Source organism: Macrobrachium rosenbergii, chromosome 2 (assembly GCF_040412425.1).
Source record: "Macrobrachium rosenbergii isolate ZJJX-2024 chromosome 2, ASM4041242v1, whole genome shotgun sequence".
Classification (NCBI taxonomy): domain Eukaryota; kingdom Metazoa; phylum Arthropoda; class Malacostraca; order Decapoda; family Palaemonidae; genus Macrobrachium; species Macrobrachium rosenbergii.
In genome coordinates this window covers 81,785,866-81,801,985 of record NC_089742.1, presented here as the reverse complement: position 1 = coordinate 81,801,985, position 16,120 = coordinate 81,785,866, and the positions used below count along the sequence as shown (strand labels likewise).

The 16,120-nt window shown below is 45.5% G+C and overlaps 1 protein-coding gene across 2 annotated transcripts in view; it reads left to right on the top strand.

Annotated features, from left to right (window-relative positions):
- elg1 (enhanced level of genomic instability 1) overlaps positions 1-16,120 on the top strand; it is a 260,212-nt gene that overhangs the window by 142,887 nt on the left and 101,205 nt on the right. The window lies entirely within an intron of this gene.

The window sequence follows — 16,120 nt, the reverse complement described above, 5'->3', positions numbered from 1 at the left end:
GGAAGAAATATGAAGCCTATATGCTCCAAATTGGAGCATTGATAGGTTGAGGAGATCTTCCTCCAAGAGTGCATCCTTAGATGGACATTCAGGGTTTTCTCCTACTAGTAACCCTGTAGTAAATATTAGTACTAACCCTGTAGTATGTTGCTGCAGAAGGTAATACCTTGGCTCTCGTGTTGGAGTCAATGCGTGCTCTTGAAACTAAAGTGAATGCAATTCAAGCGCAAAGTGTTAGTGCTAGTGCCCCTAGTGTTGTGGAGGGGGCGTCAGATCGGCCCTATAATGCCTCAGGCCTGGACCTCTGTCAAACTCCCAGGACCAGGAGGGCATGTCGAAAGCATGAGGGTTACAGGGGCTTCCCACCGATCCTGGCGTCCCTTGACGGGTCTGATGGCGCTACCCAGACTGCGGGGATCGTGCACGAGCGCGCATCCTGAAGGATTGCTTCGTCCTCCGACCACGTCCTCCCGCCTCGAGTTGCAGAGCTCTGGTTGGACTCTCGCCCTCTTAAGAGAGCTTAGGAGAGGGCGGCTTCACGTCCTCTTCCTCCGACGTTGTGCTCTTCCCAGAAAGTTGTGGATATTCCTCCGCAGAAGAGAATAAGTGTTTTGGATGATGGCGCTATGACCCCACGTCGCTAAGGCAAGGGCTAGAGCTAACTTCCTGTGAGAAGGAAGTATCGTCTCCTCGCCCCTCTCTATTCTCTCGGGGTTCAGCCTTCTCCTGAGAGGATTGCTTCTCAACGCGTCCAGATTTTGTTGGGTTTGCAACAACAGCTGGATGCTCTCATGAACCTTTAAATGACAGAACCCTCCATCACAAGATTGAAACTACCTGTTAAGAGTGCAGACCTTCACCTTCGTCTCTGCTTCGTCTTCCTGCGTCTGCTAGATGTTTGGGGCTTCTCATCTGTGGAATCTAGAGGTGTTAAGTGGCTTCCTAATCATCTTCCGATTTGAGGAGTTGGACTTTTCTCTTGACACGCGCCGGGAGCGCGTGTCTTGCCTCTTTATATGCAGCGCTTCTCACCTTCACGCGCTGGCGTGGCCGGCCGCGCGCGCTGTGAAGCTCTGCCGTGTCTTTGCCACGGGCCTCTCGCCCAGCGCCACGCCATGGCTCGCGTACGCCTCGCCCGTGCTCGCTTCAAAAAATCTTCTTGTGTTGACCTTCGCTCCTGTTGTATCATGACGCACAACTACCAGCTTCAACTTCTGATGTCCTTCATAGATTGCCACGACTATCACTTCAAATGCGGGAGGTCCAGCTTACGTGTCAGTCGAACTAACTCACCACTCACTCATGACCCGCCATGGGAAAGGCATCTCTTCGTCACAGCCTTTGGATAAAGAGAAACATTTTTCGTCTTCTTCTTCCTCTGATTATCAGACTCTGGCTATTTTACTTAAGGATCTGTTTCCTGAGACTTTTCAACCTTCGGCTCCTCTCTCTCCACCTTCGCAGTTGTCTTTGTCTTAAACGAGAAGGACTCCTGGCTTTCTCAAGATGAGGAAGTCTTTGTATCTGAAGGCATTCCAAAAGGCTGCCAGGAAAAATCAGGAAGACTTCTTTAAGCTTTGCCTCCTTCCACGTTTGTCTGACAAAACAGGCATTTGGTATGAGGCAGAGGGCACATTGTGCCTTCCCTTGACTTCTCGGGGACTTTTGCAAAAAACCTAGTCGACTCATCTTGAAGATCCCACTTGTCTTCTTTTAAGGTGTCTTGGACTCTAACTGAGATGGACCACCATTTTAAAGGCTTCTTCAAGACTATTGAGGTCTTTAACTTCTTGGACTGGGGTCTGGAAGTTTTGGACACGAAGGCTACTAATCCGGTTTCCATTAGTCTGGGGCAGCTGTCCAGTGTACTGCGGTGCATGGACAAGGCCGTCAGAGATGGCTCTGAAGAACTTGCGTCTCAGTTTTCGTCGGTTCTTTTGAAAAAAGAGAGCATTGTTTTGCTATTTCTCGGTGAAGTCTGTTTTCACCAGCGCAGAAGGGAGAGCTGCAGTTCGCTCCTTTCTGCAGAGCCATCTCTTCCCAGACTTTGGTTAAGAATATGCTGCCAGCCTTCAGAAAAGGCAGCCCAAGACCTTCTTTCAGGTCTTCTAAGATCCTTTGGCCCATCATCTTCACTCTTCTTTTCCTCAGTTGGCTGAAAAGTAGCCCTTTCGATGAAGGGGCTTCCATGAGAAGCTGTTTCACGAGACCCGCACCACGAGGAGAGTTTTCGAAAGGAAAGTCACTTCAAGAGAGGTAGCAAGTGACTCCTTTCATCTCCAGACACCATTACTTAACCAGGCTTCATTTTGCACAAAGCTGGAGAAGGGCAGGCGTTTGGTCCTCCTAGTGTTAGAGAGGTTACTTGATTCCCTTCCTGTCTCCTCCTCGACTTTGGTTTTGTTTCCCAATTGCCATCACAGCCAAACAAGAAAATTCTGTTTGACCTGCTCGAACAGATGCTTGGCGGAGGAAACAGTGGAGCGGGTCTTGGACTTGCAGTCCGCGGATTTTACTACAGATTGTTTCTAGTCCCAAGACTTTCAGTAGGCTGGAGACCCGTCTTGGGGCGTCAACAGGCCAAACGCGGTCGAGGAAGGAAAAGTTCAAGATGGAACCTGCCAGTCAATACTAGGAGCCCTTCATCCGGGGATTGGATGGTATCTTTGGATCTCAAGATGCTTATCTTCCGTCCCAATTCATCCGTTCGATGAAGTATCTCAGGTTGTCTTAGGAGACTAGGCATTACCAGTTCAGGGCTCTCTGCTTTGGACTCTGCACAGTGACCATACCACGCGTTGAAAGCAGCGCTTCGTCGATCATGAGTTAAACAGCGTTGAGTCTGGTCAGTACTTGGATGGTGACCGCCTGGGAACACCAGATGCTGTTAGCGTCACACTTTGCTCGAGGGTGTTTACACTTCTCATGAAGAGCGTTGCGATGCAGTTGCACCTGCCATGTCAGGATCTCTCTACTTGGGCGACTGGTTGGTTGAAGTGCGATGATGGCGTATCTGGAGGACCTTCAGTTGACTCTGCAACTTCGTGAAGTCCTGGGACTTCTGGTCAGTGTGGAAAAGTCGCAGCTGATCCCCTCACTGTTCATTGCGTCAGAATTCAGATGTATTCGAAATTGGCTTTATAGCATCTCCGTCGCAAGAAGCGCCAGCTTTTATGTCTGAAAAAGTCTACCGGCCTTCTTGGGGAAGGAAGCATGGTCGGTGAGGAATGAATGAGTCTGCTGGGGACCATTTCCTCGCTGGAGGAGATTTGTTTCCCCTGGGGGCCATCTCAAGAGCCTCTTCAAGTTCTTTCTGTTGGAGAACTGGCAAAGCAGGAAGACTTGGAAGGTGAGAATTCTTCCCTTCTGTAAAAAGAGGATCTGTAGTGGTGCTCGATCCAAGCGAAATTGCGAAAGGGATCTCCTCAAGCTTCTGAACGACTAGTGTTGTTTTTTCAGGCGGTCGTCCAACAGGTTGGGGGCCAACACTAGGGGAGAGGAAGTGTTAGGAACCTGGAGAGAGGAACAGGTGTCCTGGCACATCAAAAATTTGGCGGCTATCTTTTGGCTCTCCAATTCTTGAGGTCCCAAGTTTTACTGTCGTGTAGTTCAAGTAAACTGGACAACACTCTGACGTGGATTACCTCAAGAGACAGAGGCGGAACACACTCTTGTTCCCTGTTCAGCCTTGCAGGGTATTCTGAGCCTATGCTGCGCCAACATTCGATTCTCACAAGTTTTGTTGCAGGGTCCGAAAATATTCGAGCAGACCTGCTCAATCGGCGCCATCAACTCCTGCCGAAGGAATGGCCCTTCATCAGGAGGTTTGCTGCAGATTTTGGAAACTTTAGGTCGCCATCTTGTGGATCTTTCACGACCTCCAAGAACAGAGCTCCTCTATACTGCTCACCCCTGTACTCGGCCGGGGCAGTTGCGATAGATGCTCTTCTCTGGGATTGAATGGGAATAGATGTTGCATGCCTTTCCCCGTTCAAAATTCTGGGAGAGTCATCGCAAGTTCGCGGCCTCTGAGGGCGAGGATGACTCATCCCGCGTTTGGCCTTGAACCACTGTTCTCGGGTTTCTCTTCTGGTTGATAGGCGTTCCGAGAACCCTTCTTTTCACGAGAGCAGACCTGCTCATACAGCCTGCGCGAGATATCATCAAAACCTCTCCCGCTCTGAACCTGACTGCCTTCAGACTACTCCGAAAGTGGTCAGAGCGAGGGGGTTTTCTAGCCAGATGTACAGACCATCGCTAGAGCCAAAAGTTCTTCATCTAGCCAGGGTATATCTAGTGAGCAACTGTGGTTTGGTGTAGAAAGAAGGGCTTTCCTCTTCCTCTATCACTGTGAGCCAGATTGCAGATTTTTCCTTTGCCCAGAAAAGCTCAATTTGGCAGTTCCATTATCAAGTAATTATCGGAGCATGCTTTTCGATGGTTTTTCAGACACAGAGGACTAGATTTGTCTGACAATAAGGACCTCCACGATCTTCTGAGCTCTTTTGAGGCGTCTAAGGTTCCTCCAGCTAATTCCTCTCCTGCTTGGGAACTTGGGCGTAGTGCTCAGAAAGTTTTGATGTTTAGTCTTTTGAGCCTCTCCACTCTGCATCTCTTAAGGATATTTTCAGCGGCATTCCTCACGGCTCTAGCGTGGCCCGAAGAGAGTGGCGAAGTTCAAGGCGTCATGTGAACTCAAGAACACGATGCTGTCTACTCTTTGAAAGCCCTAAGTTCTTGACACAGAATGAAAGGCTTCTAACCCTTGGCCTAGACACTTTGAAATTAAAGGTTTAGCAGACCTTATTGGACGGAACCTGAGAGTTCTATGTCGGTTGGAAGCTCTCAAGTACTACCTTAAAAGACCCAGGACACTTTCGTGGTCTCTCGGATAATTTATGGTGTTCTGTGAGGCAACCAGTTAAACCTATGTCCGAAAGGCTCACACTGGCATTCTTCATTGAGAACCTTACCTCTAGTTGTGGCGACTCCAACCAAGTTGTTGAGGTTACGCTCACGAGGTGAGGGCAGTTGCTACCTCCATGGCGTTCAGAAAAATATGGTACTTAGTGACATTCTCAGTGCCACATTTTGTGAAAACAGTCGGTGTTTGCCTCACACTCTTGGCGAATGTTTAGGTAGCATCACGAAAATTAGCACCCAGCTGGGACCATACATTGCTGCTTCAGCAACCTTGAGGACAGGGGGTAACTCAGTCCTATCCCTTTTTAATTGTGTTTTATGGTTGTTGGGTGAGCTGCTGAGCGGTCTTCCCAATCCTTTGCAAACTAACGCTTTAGGTGTTGGTTGGGTGGTTAGTAATGCTCTTTTTGTCCTCTTTGTGGTTTATGATTGTCATTGTGAATCACGCCCGTTGATGACAGATCATCTAGAAGTCTTCCAGCTATATAAGTCACTACCTGCGCTCTGGGGTCTCTAGTAAGCAGAAGCAGACTAGAGTGACAGTAACCACTCCAGTCAGCTCTACGCTATCAGATAAGGAACAAAAATAATTTACCAATAAATTGGTTTCCTAATTCTTAGCTGTCTACCCCCTCCAAAGGTGGTATTTCAGCTATACGAGCTATATATATCTGACAGGTAAGTCTCATGAACAAAATGATATTTTAATGATAAATAAAGTTTGTTCATACTTGCAACGAATATATATATTCCTGTGCCCTCCCTCCTCCCCTCATGAGTCAGTGGCGTTAGAATCAAGATAGAAAATGGGAATGGTTCCTGATAACCGCCTCCCAGCGGCGGGGAATGGGTATAACCACCTGCTTGGCCACTGCGTCATTGCACAGGAATTTTGAAATTCTGTCGGACTTTGGAGAATACAGCTATATATATATCTGCCAGGTAAGTATGAACAAACTTTATTTTATCATTAAAATATCATATTTACAGTTTATTCCGTATTAATAATCTTTGTTTCTTTGATGTATGTAATGGTTATTTATAATAATCACTGGTTTTCAGCTGTGTAAGTCAGTGGTCTGCATCTGTGCTGATCTTGCTATTATGTGTGCAAAGTATGCCACTTTTGCAGTGTTTATGATGCTGATTTTAAGTGTGTTGAATTCATAGTTTCTCTGTTGTTCACCTTTCATAAGTATGCCATATGCACATTTTCCCAGGTTTGCCAGACAGTGTCTGCTGTGTTTTCATATCCTCACTTGAGGCAAACGTTTGCCTGCTGTTTTCTGTGTAGAGATGAGATCATGCTCTTCAAGCCCCATCTGTGCTGTTTGCTATGGCTGGTCTGACAACCAGTCGGCTCATTACAAGAACAGGTTGTATGTGGCAAAGAAGGACAGGTGTTCTGCTACCGAAGCTGCTCCATGTTTTCTTTGGAATTTCTGGTTTCCTGGTGAGCATGTGAATCTTTGGCCTTTCTTGTTAAGGCATGTAGGGAAAAGGCTTAGAGCCTCTAGACACTCCAGGATGACACTAATCACTCCTTTGTGGCCATAGTAGGATTGATATCTCAAGTGTGTTCAGCTGTTCATGGATCATCCTAGATCTCTGTCAACCTAGAAGAGACTATTGAAACTACCAATGTCAACAAGTTCTACTTGGACCCACACCTGAAAGTTATCAACAGAGGTTGAGGTTTTTCAGAAGTTGCTGTTGCTGCCATCATCATTCTTAACAATCCTCAGCCTTCAATTTCTACTAGGCCAAGTGAGAGATTCTTTTGTTGGTGTCTCGAAAGGGACCTCAGTCAGCTCATTGCCCTTATACTTGGGATTGCATGCGTAATCAGCCATTTATGCTGCAATCAGAGGCTACTGAGTGGCTCTCTCCTAAGTGCTGAAACTGTGGGACATTAAAATCACTACATCTAGGAACCACTGGAGACATTTTTGTTATTTGGGGAAAGCTCTTCCATGTAGGGCAATGCAGCTGCTAGAAAGGGGCCTCCCTTAGCCTCCGGAGCCTTGCCACACAAACTGCTTTAAGACAGTTTACAGTACTGAGAGATGAAGAGCAAGAGCAATAGTTTAGTTCAACAGTCTTGGGAAGTAAATCAAACAGTCACTTCTGAACTTATAGATTTATTTACTACTACCTGTAGTTAATTACAAAATTTATAGTACATGCAGGTTGATAAATTCAAATTCATGTTGACAATATTACACCGAATAATTCTACCTAACCAGTAACCAAGCTCCTAAATATCCAAGACACAATCAGTTAACAACTCTTTGGAAGGTTCCAGCACACAAGTTTTAGAAATAAAGAAAGCTGAACAGACACCAGTACTGCAAGCAAAATGTCTGTTGTTAGCACTGGCTTCCTATCATCATATGACATAAAAAACTGATCATCCACCATATGCATTTAAATAGGCTAGGTAATGTTTACATTCTCATAATCAGCCAATTGGGGCCTACTACTGAAATAATTAGGAGTAAACAAATGGATTATTACTGGAATTATTTTTATTTTTTTAACTAAATGTAAAATGGGTGTATAAAGGTGAACTAACATACTTTGCTAAAATAAAATCCCACAAAATTGCAGAACAGCTGTTTCCCAATTTGCGGGTATGTGTTGTAGTTGTTGTTTATGTCAGTTCTTTGGTGCTCATGCAGTGTAGTAATTTGTTATTGATTGTAAGAGTTGGTTATGAATTATTCCATAAACCGTAAGTTTGGTAATTTTGTGTGAAAGCCTAGGCTAGTACAGGCTAACAAAAATGAAATTCGTTCTATGAGCAAAGCCTAGTATGGTATAATGTACTAAAAATGAAATTTGTTCAGTAAGCAAAGAGTTTTTATTTTTTTACTTTCATTTTCTGAACAAGAAGATGGGATTGCTGAGGAAAAGAGGTTAGCCTAATGTAATGTGGGCTATTGAAAATGCAACTAACATGATGAAATCATGCTTAGGGGACAAAATTCTAAGGGTTGTTTAATATGCGAGATGGAATGATACTCGAGTATAACGGCATATTTCATTTGTTTTACTCATTTTGCTCTATCATAGATACTTTGTGTAAAAGACCCTTTGTTTACATCTGTAGTACCTAGGTCATTTCTCATTGACGAGTGTCCAAAGCAAATTCATTTGAAGAACATTGCTACAAAGTGGTTGGTCTTTTTCTGTTTTATTGGAATTAGTAATTTTTCATATCACCAAAGTAATATCATGGAAGCTTTACTCGTATGCCTGTGTGTGAGTGTTTACATGAGCATGTGATATTTTATCACTGTTGACGTCACATTCACAGTAAATATCTAAAACATTTATACTCTAATGCAACATTCATCATGAGTTTTGTCACAGATGTTGGCAACATGACGTGCTCTTCATAACTTGCTTCCCCCCTCCCTCAGTTTACATGCATGTGTATGTACATTACACTATTTTTGTTGAGTCTCACTGTGCTGCGAATAGAATTTATTATATAGCTGAGAGAAATTACAGTATATTAATTCCTTAAAGAAGAAAGTTGAAGGAATTACTCAGCCTCATCTGTGGTGGACCAAATTGACATCATCTATCTTTGGGTCAGGATCATCTTCCTTCCTCCACTACTAACAGATGATGGTAGGATGGTTACTGGCCGAAAGGAAAAGGCAGAACTGCTTCATCGAGCTTTGAAGCTAAGCAGTCAGATGAGGACATCCCTTTCCCTGATACTTGTCATCCTGCACCTGTTCTGGATAAGCTTGATAGCTAGGTTGGAGGAGATCCTGATGGTTTTATCCCTTTGTTTTTTGAAAAGGTTTGTAGTGTGTTTTCTCCCAAGTTTAATAGATTTTTATAGATTTTAGGTCAACAGGCCTAGGGTTTGGGACCGGGACCATCCTCATCCCCACCCCAGCCCTCCCACGGAAGCATACATTCCGGGTTCGCCAGGGGGCTCTGGCAAACGTCCCTCTCCTGTGGAGGGAGTGACTCATGAAGACCGTGACCTGGAAGGACTTGAGGGTTCCTTTGCCCCTGGACTTTGATACCCCCGAGTTGCGGAGGAGCTTGGCTGAGATTGTCTGCCTGATATGTCAGTACGACGATCTCTAAGAAGAGACCTTGGCTTTTCCTGTGGACCATTCTTCAGCCATTGAATCCTTTTGGAGAACACAGGATCTGGAGGGGCTTGCCATGGTCTAGACTTGCCAAGGGTGTTTTGGACCAGGTGAATTCTCTTGTTTCTGGGTAGAACTCAATTCAGTCTAGCCGATTGTACAAGACGCTTCCTCAGCCTCTAACTCACTAGAGGAAATGCTATGTACCCTCGGTGAGGCCTTTGCCAACTAAATACATTGATCTGGATCTGCCTTGACTGTGTCTGGGTCTGTCACTGTAATGCCTCTGCACGGAAGGAATCTCTTTCTCACAGCCGGAGGCAGTGGCAATGGAATCGACTGCCATGACAGTGTTCCAGATGGTCTCCTGGATTGATCTTTGGTCCGTTGCTATGATCAAGATTTCATCTTCCTCTTTGGATTCTCGTACACCCAAAGGGGATGCTACGTTCAGGAATTTGATGTTGTCTGGAGGTAGGGCTATCTTCTACCTAGCCCACCAGACAGCAAACTGTGGGCAGACCTTGTTCTCAAGAGAAAAGACATTGTGTTGTTTCAGGTTACCAGGTTTGTTGGGTCGGAGTCAGCACTAGCACTCAGGAATGGACCGGTACTGGGTTCCACTTACCTCTTCCCTAGAGGAGAGGTGGAGGCCATGGTGGACAGGCTGAGAGTTGAAAATAATGATATGCTAGTTCACCAGGCAGTGGCTAAGACCTCCAGGTCTTCACATGGCACGGCAGCCTGACCTTCGGGTCAGGCTGGCTCTTCCTCCCTGGGTCCCAGGCTTCCATGGCTCCCTGCAGGAACACCCAGTCTTCGTCTGCCTGTGCTGCGAAGTGAGTTCAATTGCACCCCTTTCAACCCCCTGCCTGTTCTAGGAAAGGGGGCAAGTGTAAGAAGAAGAAGGGTGGAGGACAATAGGGGCAGTGTTCCTCCCAGCTTGCAGCTGATGGTTGTGGGGTGCCTGTGGAGCCACTGGGCATCATGGCAGCAATATGGAGCAGAGACCTGTATAGTGGGTCCTTTGGGTAGGATATCTAGTACCCTTCAAGTCTCTGCCACCCTGCACTAATGATCCGGTCTGCTTCCAATGAGTGAAAGCAAACTTTCTGTCATGCACCAAACTCTTGGGGGGACAACAAGCGCCTTCTCCCTTATCTTTCTTTTTTAGAAAGCTCGAGGAGGAGGAGTGTTGTGATAAACAATAAGGTCGGGTATTGCGACAACGCCTCTTCATGATTTGCTCTGACGAGTGAATATGATCGTAGGAGGGTTTGACGCATCTGTCTGTCTGTCTATCTCTCCCTCTGTCTCTGTCTCGATGGATGGTCATGAACAAATCCTTCCTTCCGTCAGCCATAAGAAGAAAAACGCCCCCAGTTGAAGGAAGAAGAAGAGACAAATAACAGGAGAGATGATGAGGCCTTGCTAGTGAGGCTCCTTATCTCCAACACCCTCCCCCTCTCTCTCTCCCTGATAAACTGTGTGGGGTGTCAAAGCCACTTGTGCTACTCCCAAGTGAGTCACTGAGAGAGAGAGAGAGACCTATTTCCCTTCAGCCAGGAAGCAGCACCAGTGACCTCATCAGTTCCTCCTCTCGTGAGGTCCCACAGGAACCGTCTATTGTCGTGTCCACTCCTGCCATTTGTTCATAATCATTCTCATAATGGCTGCCCTCTTCGCCTGTCTGTCTCTCTTATCTCCCAAATGTTCCCCGCTCAATGGAAGACCTCACCTTGTGGGTAGAAGTGAAGGCGATGCTGAAGAAAAGCACTGTAGAAGTTGTGAAAGATCAGTCTCCATCGTTTTACAGCCGTCTATTTCTAGTAGAGAAAGCAACGAGTGTTGGAGACCAGTCATCGACCTCTCTCCCCTGAACCAGTTCAAGATGGAAACGGTACAGACAGTGCTCGATTGCATCAGAAAGGGCGACTTCATGCTTTCGGTAGATCCGAAGGATGCATATTTTCAAATACCCGTCCATCAGTCTTCTCGCAAGTACCTCCACTTTATCCTCGGGGAGATGTGTTCCAGGTCTGGGCACTTTGTTTCAGGCTCTCAACTACTCCCCAGGTGTTCACTGTTGTCTAAGTTTTTGGGCCCATTCGCACAGGATACATCTTCTGAGGTACCTGGACGATTGGCTAGTCCTGGCAAGCTCTTTGTCGCAGTTGCTCCAGGACAAAGACATACTTCTCTGAATTTGCTATGACTTTGGAGTTGTGATCAATTTTGCAGTTCCTGTCACGTCAGGAACTACCAGCTTTGCAGTGACAAGTCGTTCTCAGTCACCTGTCATCTTTGGAGAAGCTGGTCCCTCATGGGTGACTTCATCTTTGTTCCCTTCAGTGTAGAATGAAGTAGTTTTTGGTCTCTGGCAAGGAATCCTCCATTCTTCCTGATTCCTCTCTTGGAGAAAGTAAGGAAGGGCTTAGCCTGGTGGCTAGACAACAGGAACCACTTAATATGAGTGCTGTTAGGGACTCCCCCTCCCAGGGTGCTTATGTTTTCAGATGCACTGACTGAGGGATGGGTTGCACACCTGTAGGAGTTGCTGGTTTCAGGTGGGTGGGACCAGGACAACAGGCACCCCTACATCAATATCCTGAAACTGAAGGCGGCCTTTTCGGCGCTTCAGTAGTTTCAGGACTGAGTATGGGGTAATCAATGGTGTTGATGAGCGACAAAACCATGGTAGGGGCATACGTCAACAAGCAGGGAGGGTTAGTTTCCTTCCTTCCAGCTTTACATGTTGGCAGTGCAGGTGCAGGAGTAGGCAGTAGCATACTCAGTGGAGTTGTCAGCCAGGTACATTCCAGGGACCTAGAATGTAATACCAGACAAGCTCAGTTGTCAGGATAAGGTGACAGGGACAGAGTGGTCCCTTCACCAAGACAGTAGAAAGATTGTTTGACCTTTGGGGCCTCCCAATGCTAGATCTGTTCACAGCCCGGCACAATAGGAAGTTGCCAGTGTTTTGCTCAGTTGTGCTGGACATATGGTTAGCGATGGAAAACACCTTCCGGGACCCATGGGACATTCTAGAGGCCTATGCCTTCCCTCCGTTTTGTCTGATTCGTTGGATGATCAACAGGGTCATGATCACCCCGAATCTCAGGATGACCTTGGTGGCTCCTAGGTGGCTACATGCTGAGTGGTATCCGGACCTGCAAGCTCTACTTTCCGAGGTACCACGAGAGATTCCCCCATGGCACAACCTTTGCCAGCTGCCAGGTGGTGGAAGGGCTGGAAATTCACGCCTGGAGACTATCCAGTGTCTCTTGCAAGCGAGAGGCTTTTCTCACAGCACAGCGACAGATGTCTGGATACCTTCACAAACCTTCTGCAGCTGTGTACCAGGAGTAATGGGCCATCTCCTGTTATTGGTGTCATCGACGGGGTGTCTTTTTAGTCAGAGCTACTCTTCAGGAGGTAGCGGACTCTCTCGTCTTTCTATATTGGGAGAAGATTTTCTCTGTTTCAGTCATAAAGGGCTATAGAGATGCCCTTGGCCAACTTCTTCATCTGAAGGGGTAGATCTCTTGTCCTTGTGGGAGATCTCCATGTTTTTGAGAAGCTTTGAGCAGTCTTGCCCACCCAAGGAACACAGGCCCTCTGAGTGGGATGGGACTCTCATCTTGAGGAGCCTGACTCATGCACTCTACAAACTTTTGTGAGAGTCATCAGACAGGGATCTGACATTGCCGAAGAGAGTAGGTGAGCTTCGTGGCCTTTAATTCTGTCTTAAGTACTTGAGGGGATGCAGATCTGTTATGCTCGAGTTTGTCCCAGAATTTGTAACAAAGACTCGGAATCTGTCGGTCCCTGGCGTCAGTTTCAAGTCCTTTTCAATCCCCTCCCTAGAGGACTTTGTTGGTGGTGATCAAGATGAGATGCTACTGTGCCCAGTTAGGGTGCTGCGGTACTATCTTAAGAGGACTTGGCATCTCAGGCCTGAGTATCGACAACTTCGTTAGTGCGGGCTCGACCAAGAAAGAGGTGTCCAAGAACACAATATCTTTCTGGCTTCATGAGGCAGTCAAGTGGGCATGCTCTTCATCTGATGAGGTAGACAGGAGTACGATCCAGGCGAGAGCTCATGAGGTTAAGGGCATCGGTCTGTCCCTCATATTCCCGAAGAACCTGTCAGTTCTCCAGGTGTTATGGGCATGGGTGTGGTCCCAGCAAACCACACACACATCTTTTTACCTTCAGGACATTGCCCACACTTCCTTGGGCACATTTTCTTTGGGCCCTGTGGTGGCTGCTCAACAAGTTGTGGAGGGTGAGCTACACAACTCCCCTAGAGGGACAGGTAGCATCTCACCTAAGGTGAATGGTAAGCGAGAGAGAATGTGTCAGTGACTGGTTTCCTCCCTTTTCTCTTTTTACCTTTCTTTCTAATTGGGCAGAGAGGCAGATAGTGAACTGTCACAAACTGGATCGGCATGTTGTACAAGTGAATTTAGATGAATGAGTTTCTTGTCTATAATCTGTGTAGATTGTTGGATCCAACTCCTCCCTCACCCCCCCTCTCTCTCTGGTAAGGGGAGATAGGGGTTGACGATAAAACAAACCTGTTGGCTTTTATTAGCTCTTATTGTCTCTGACATTGGTTCATCCAACCTTTTTTTTAAGTAATGACGTAAACTTTCACGCCCAGAAATCTGGCAGTTGAACATCCCATATGTTCAACATGTTAGAGGCACAGGATTGCTTCGTCAGCTCTTCGAGACCAGGAAGAGATTAACGGGTGGGTAGAACTTCCAGTTGGTTCAAGAGATTTACCCAGACTCCATCCTCCAGTGGGCAAGTTTCTTATGTAAAGCCGAAGATTTGTATTTGTGTAGGAACAAATACATGGAGTCCCCGACTTACGCCAGGGGTTCCGTTCCAGCCGCGCCTCGTAAGTCAGTGCTTATTAATAAATAGGCACCTTTAATGGTGCTTACGGTAACTTAACTAGATACCTATTCTTGATAAATGTATTTCAAAAAGTGGCGTAAGATTGGAATGCCATAACTTGGGGACACCCTGCAAGTTTTAAGGTAATTTGTATTTTTCCTAACATACAAACCTGAAGGTTATGTTTATGGCCCACTTCAACCACCCCTCGTTCTGCTGCCTGGGCCGAAAGGCAAAGTGGAGTGCAGAAGAGTGGGCGGGCTTCCCTCACTACCATTGGTAGTTAATGACCTTGTTTGGAATTTAAATGGCCTTTCCAGCTTGTGTTCGCAAGCTAAATCCATATGTGAAGACCTTCAGGTTTGTATGTTATGAAAAATACAAGTTACTTTAAAATTTGCTATTTTTGGATGATGGTGATTCAGATAACTAAAGGTCTTTATGTAGGGATTTAGCTTGCGAATGCAAGCTGGAACGGTCATGAACTATCAGTGATGGGGGGAAGCCCCGCCCACTCCTTTGTCTGCATTCTCAGCTCAGTGGTCTGGTTAAACTATTTTAATAATAATAATGGTCTGCATTCCACTTTGAATATGGAAAGAGTTAGTGTGTTCAACATATGTGATATATACCTCAGTTGTTTCTCTCTCTCTCCCTCTCCTTTTTTTTCTCTTTTTTTCTTGATGTATTCCCTTAAAAGTTACAGTACAGTACTCTACATATCCTATAATAAAAGAAACATAAAAAAAGCTCTAATGGAGTCAAACGTCTTCCTACCCCTCACCATCCATCATACACTGCATTCCCACTCCCCTCCCAGCCAGGGAAACTCCTTCCTTGCTCCACCCACCTTCCAAAACAACCCTTTCTCTTTGTGAGTTCTTGTAAACAGCCTTACTGCTGCTCCCCTCCCATGGTGCCAAGCCATCTGACTCCCCCCTCCCCACCTTGGAAACTTCTCCAGACCACCTACACCCTCCAAACCCTATCTCTGTCTCTTCATGAGTGTAAGCAGTATCACTAACATTTTTCCTTAGGCGTGCAGTATTGCCAACCATTGGAGAGCAGTTTTTTTATTATATAAAATTCATATCTTTGGCCCTTGGTCCAGTGCTGTCAGATAATGAGGATCTGGATAATTGAGGGATTGATATATCAGTGTTGGGGTTACTGTCCTTTTCAACGGTCCCCAATAGTTTTTCATAGCTAGTCTCCAAGCCTTCTCAGTTGGGTCCTTCAGATTATTGAGTTCCTCTTTGGTTTTGTAGTTCAGTGATCGCTCACATAAGTAGCTAATCAGGGTAAATGAGAAGTAATACGTAATAGACTATTAATGAAATAAATGTAATGCTTTGTAAAACAAAATTATTTGATCCACATAAACTTATTAAGTTTGATTTTAATAGTCCTCATAATCTCAGTTCTTGTAGAATCCTCCAGACTATACATCAAGTTTGTAGTTTTCCATTTTATTTTGGGGGTGACTTGAATATGCTAAACCACTGGGGAAAATGAGTGATTGTTAGATTTTACTTAGGTTGTGAAATACATGAATGGTTTAATTCATATAATTTTGCTAAAACATATTTTCTTTTATTTACTTGCCCAACTTCTATCATGTTTTCAACCATTTCATACTTGACCATATATCTACTCCATTTTGTCTTGTCACACTGCCATTACACCACAGTTTATATTCATCCATGTCAGCACCAGTAGTTTTAATGTTTTGAATGTAACACATCCATACCTTCCTGTCAGCATATCTGCCATTTCACTACTTCTAGTGCCCTTGTTTCCACAGAAATAGTGTTCAGTAGTAAAGGAAACTGCCATAATGTAGAGGATTGTAGTAACTTGGTTATCTTACCATGTGTTGTCATATCAAGGCAATTTCTAACAGGAAATTGGATTAATGAATTATCAAGCTATTCACTGTTTAGATATTCATCATACACCCAACCAGTAAGACCAGCCTCATCCTTGACAAGAATTGTGTCCATATGTCCATTCTTTTTATTGGACAGCCAGATTCTTTCATTTCCTTTGCTTACCAGTATTCCATAGAAGGAAAATAGACTATAATTTACCTCTGGAATTGTTGTCATTGTATTCAATCATGCTCTGTCCATTGCAGATGTATATTTATTACCTGCTACTGAGATTTAGAC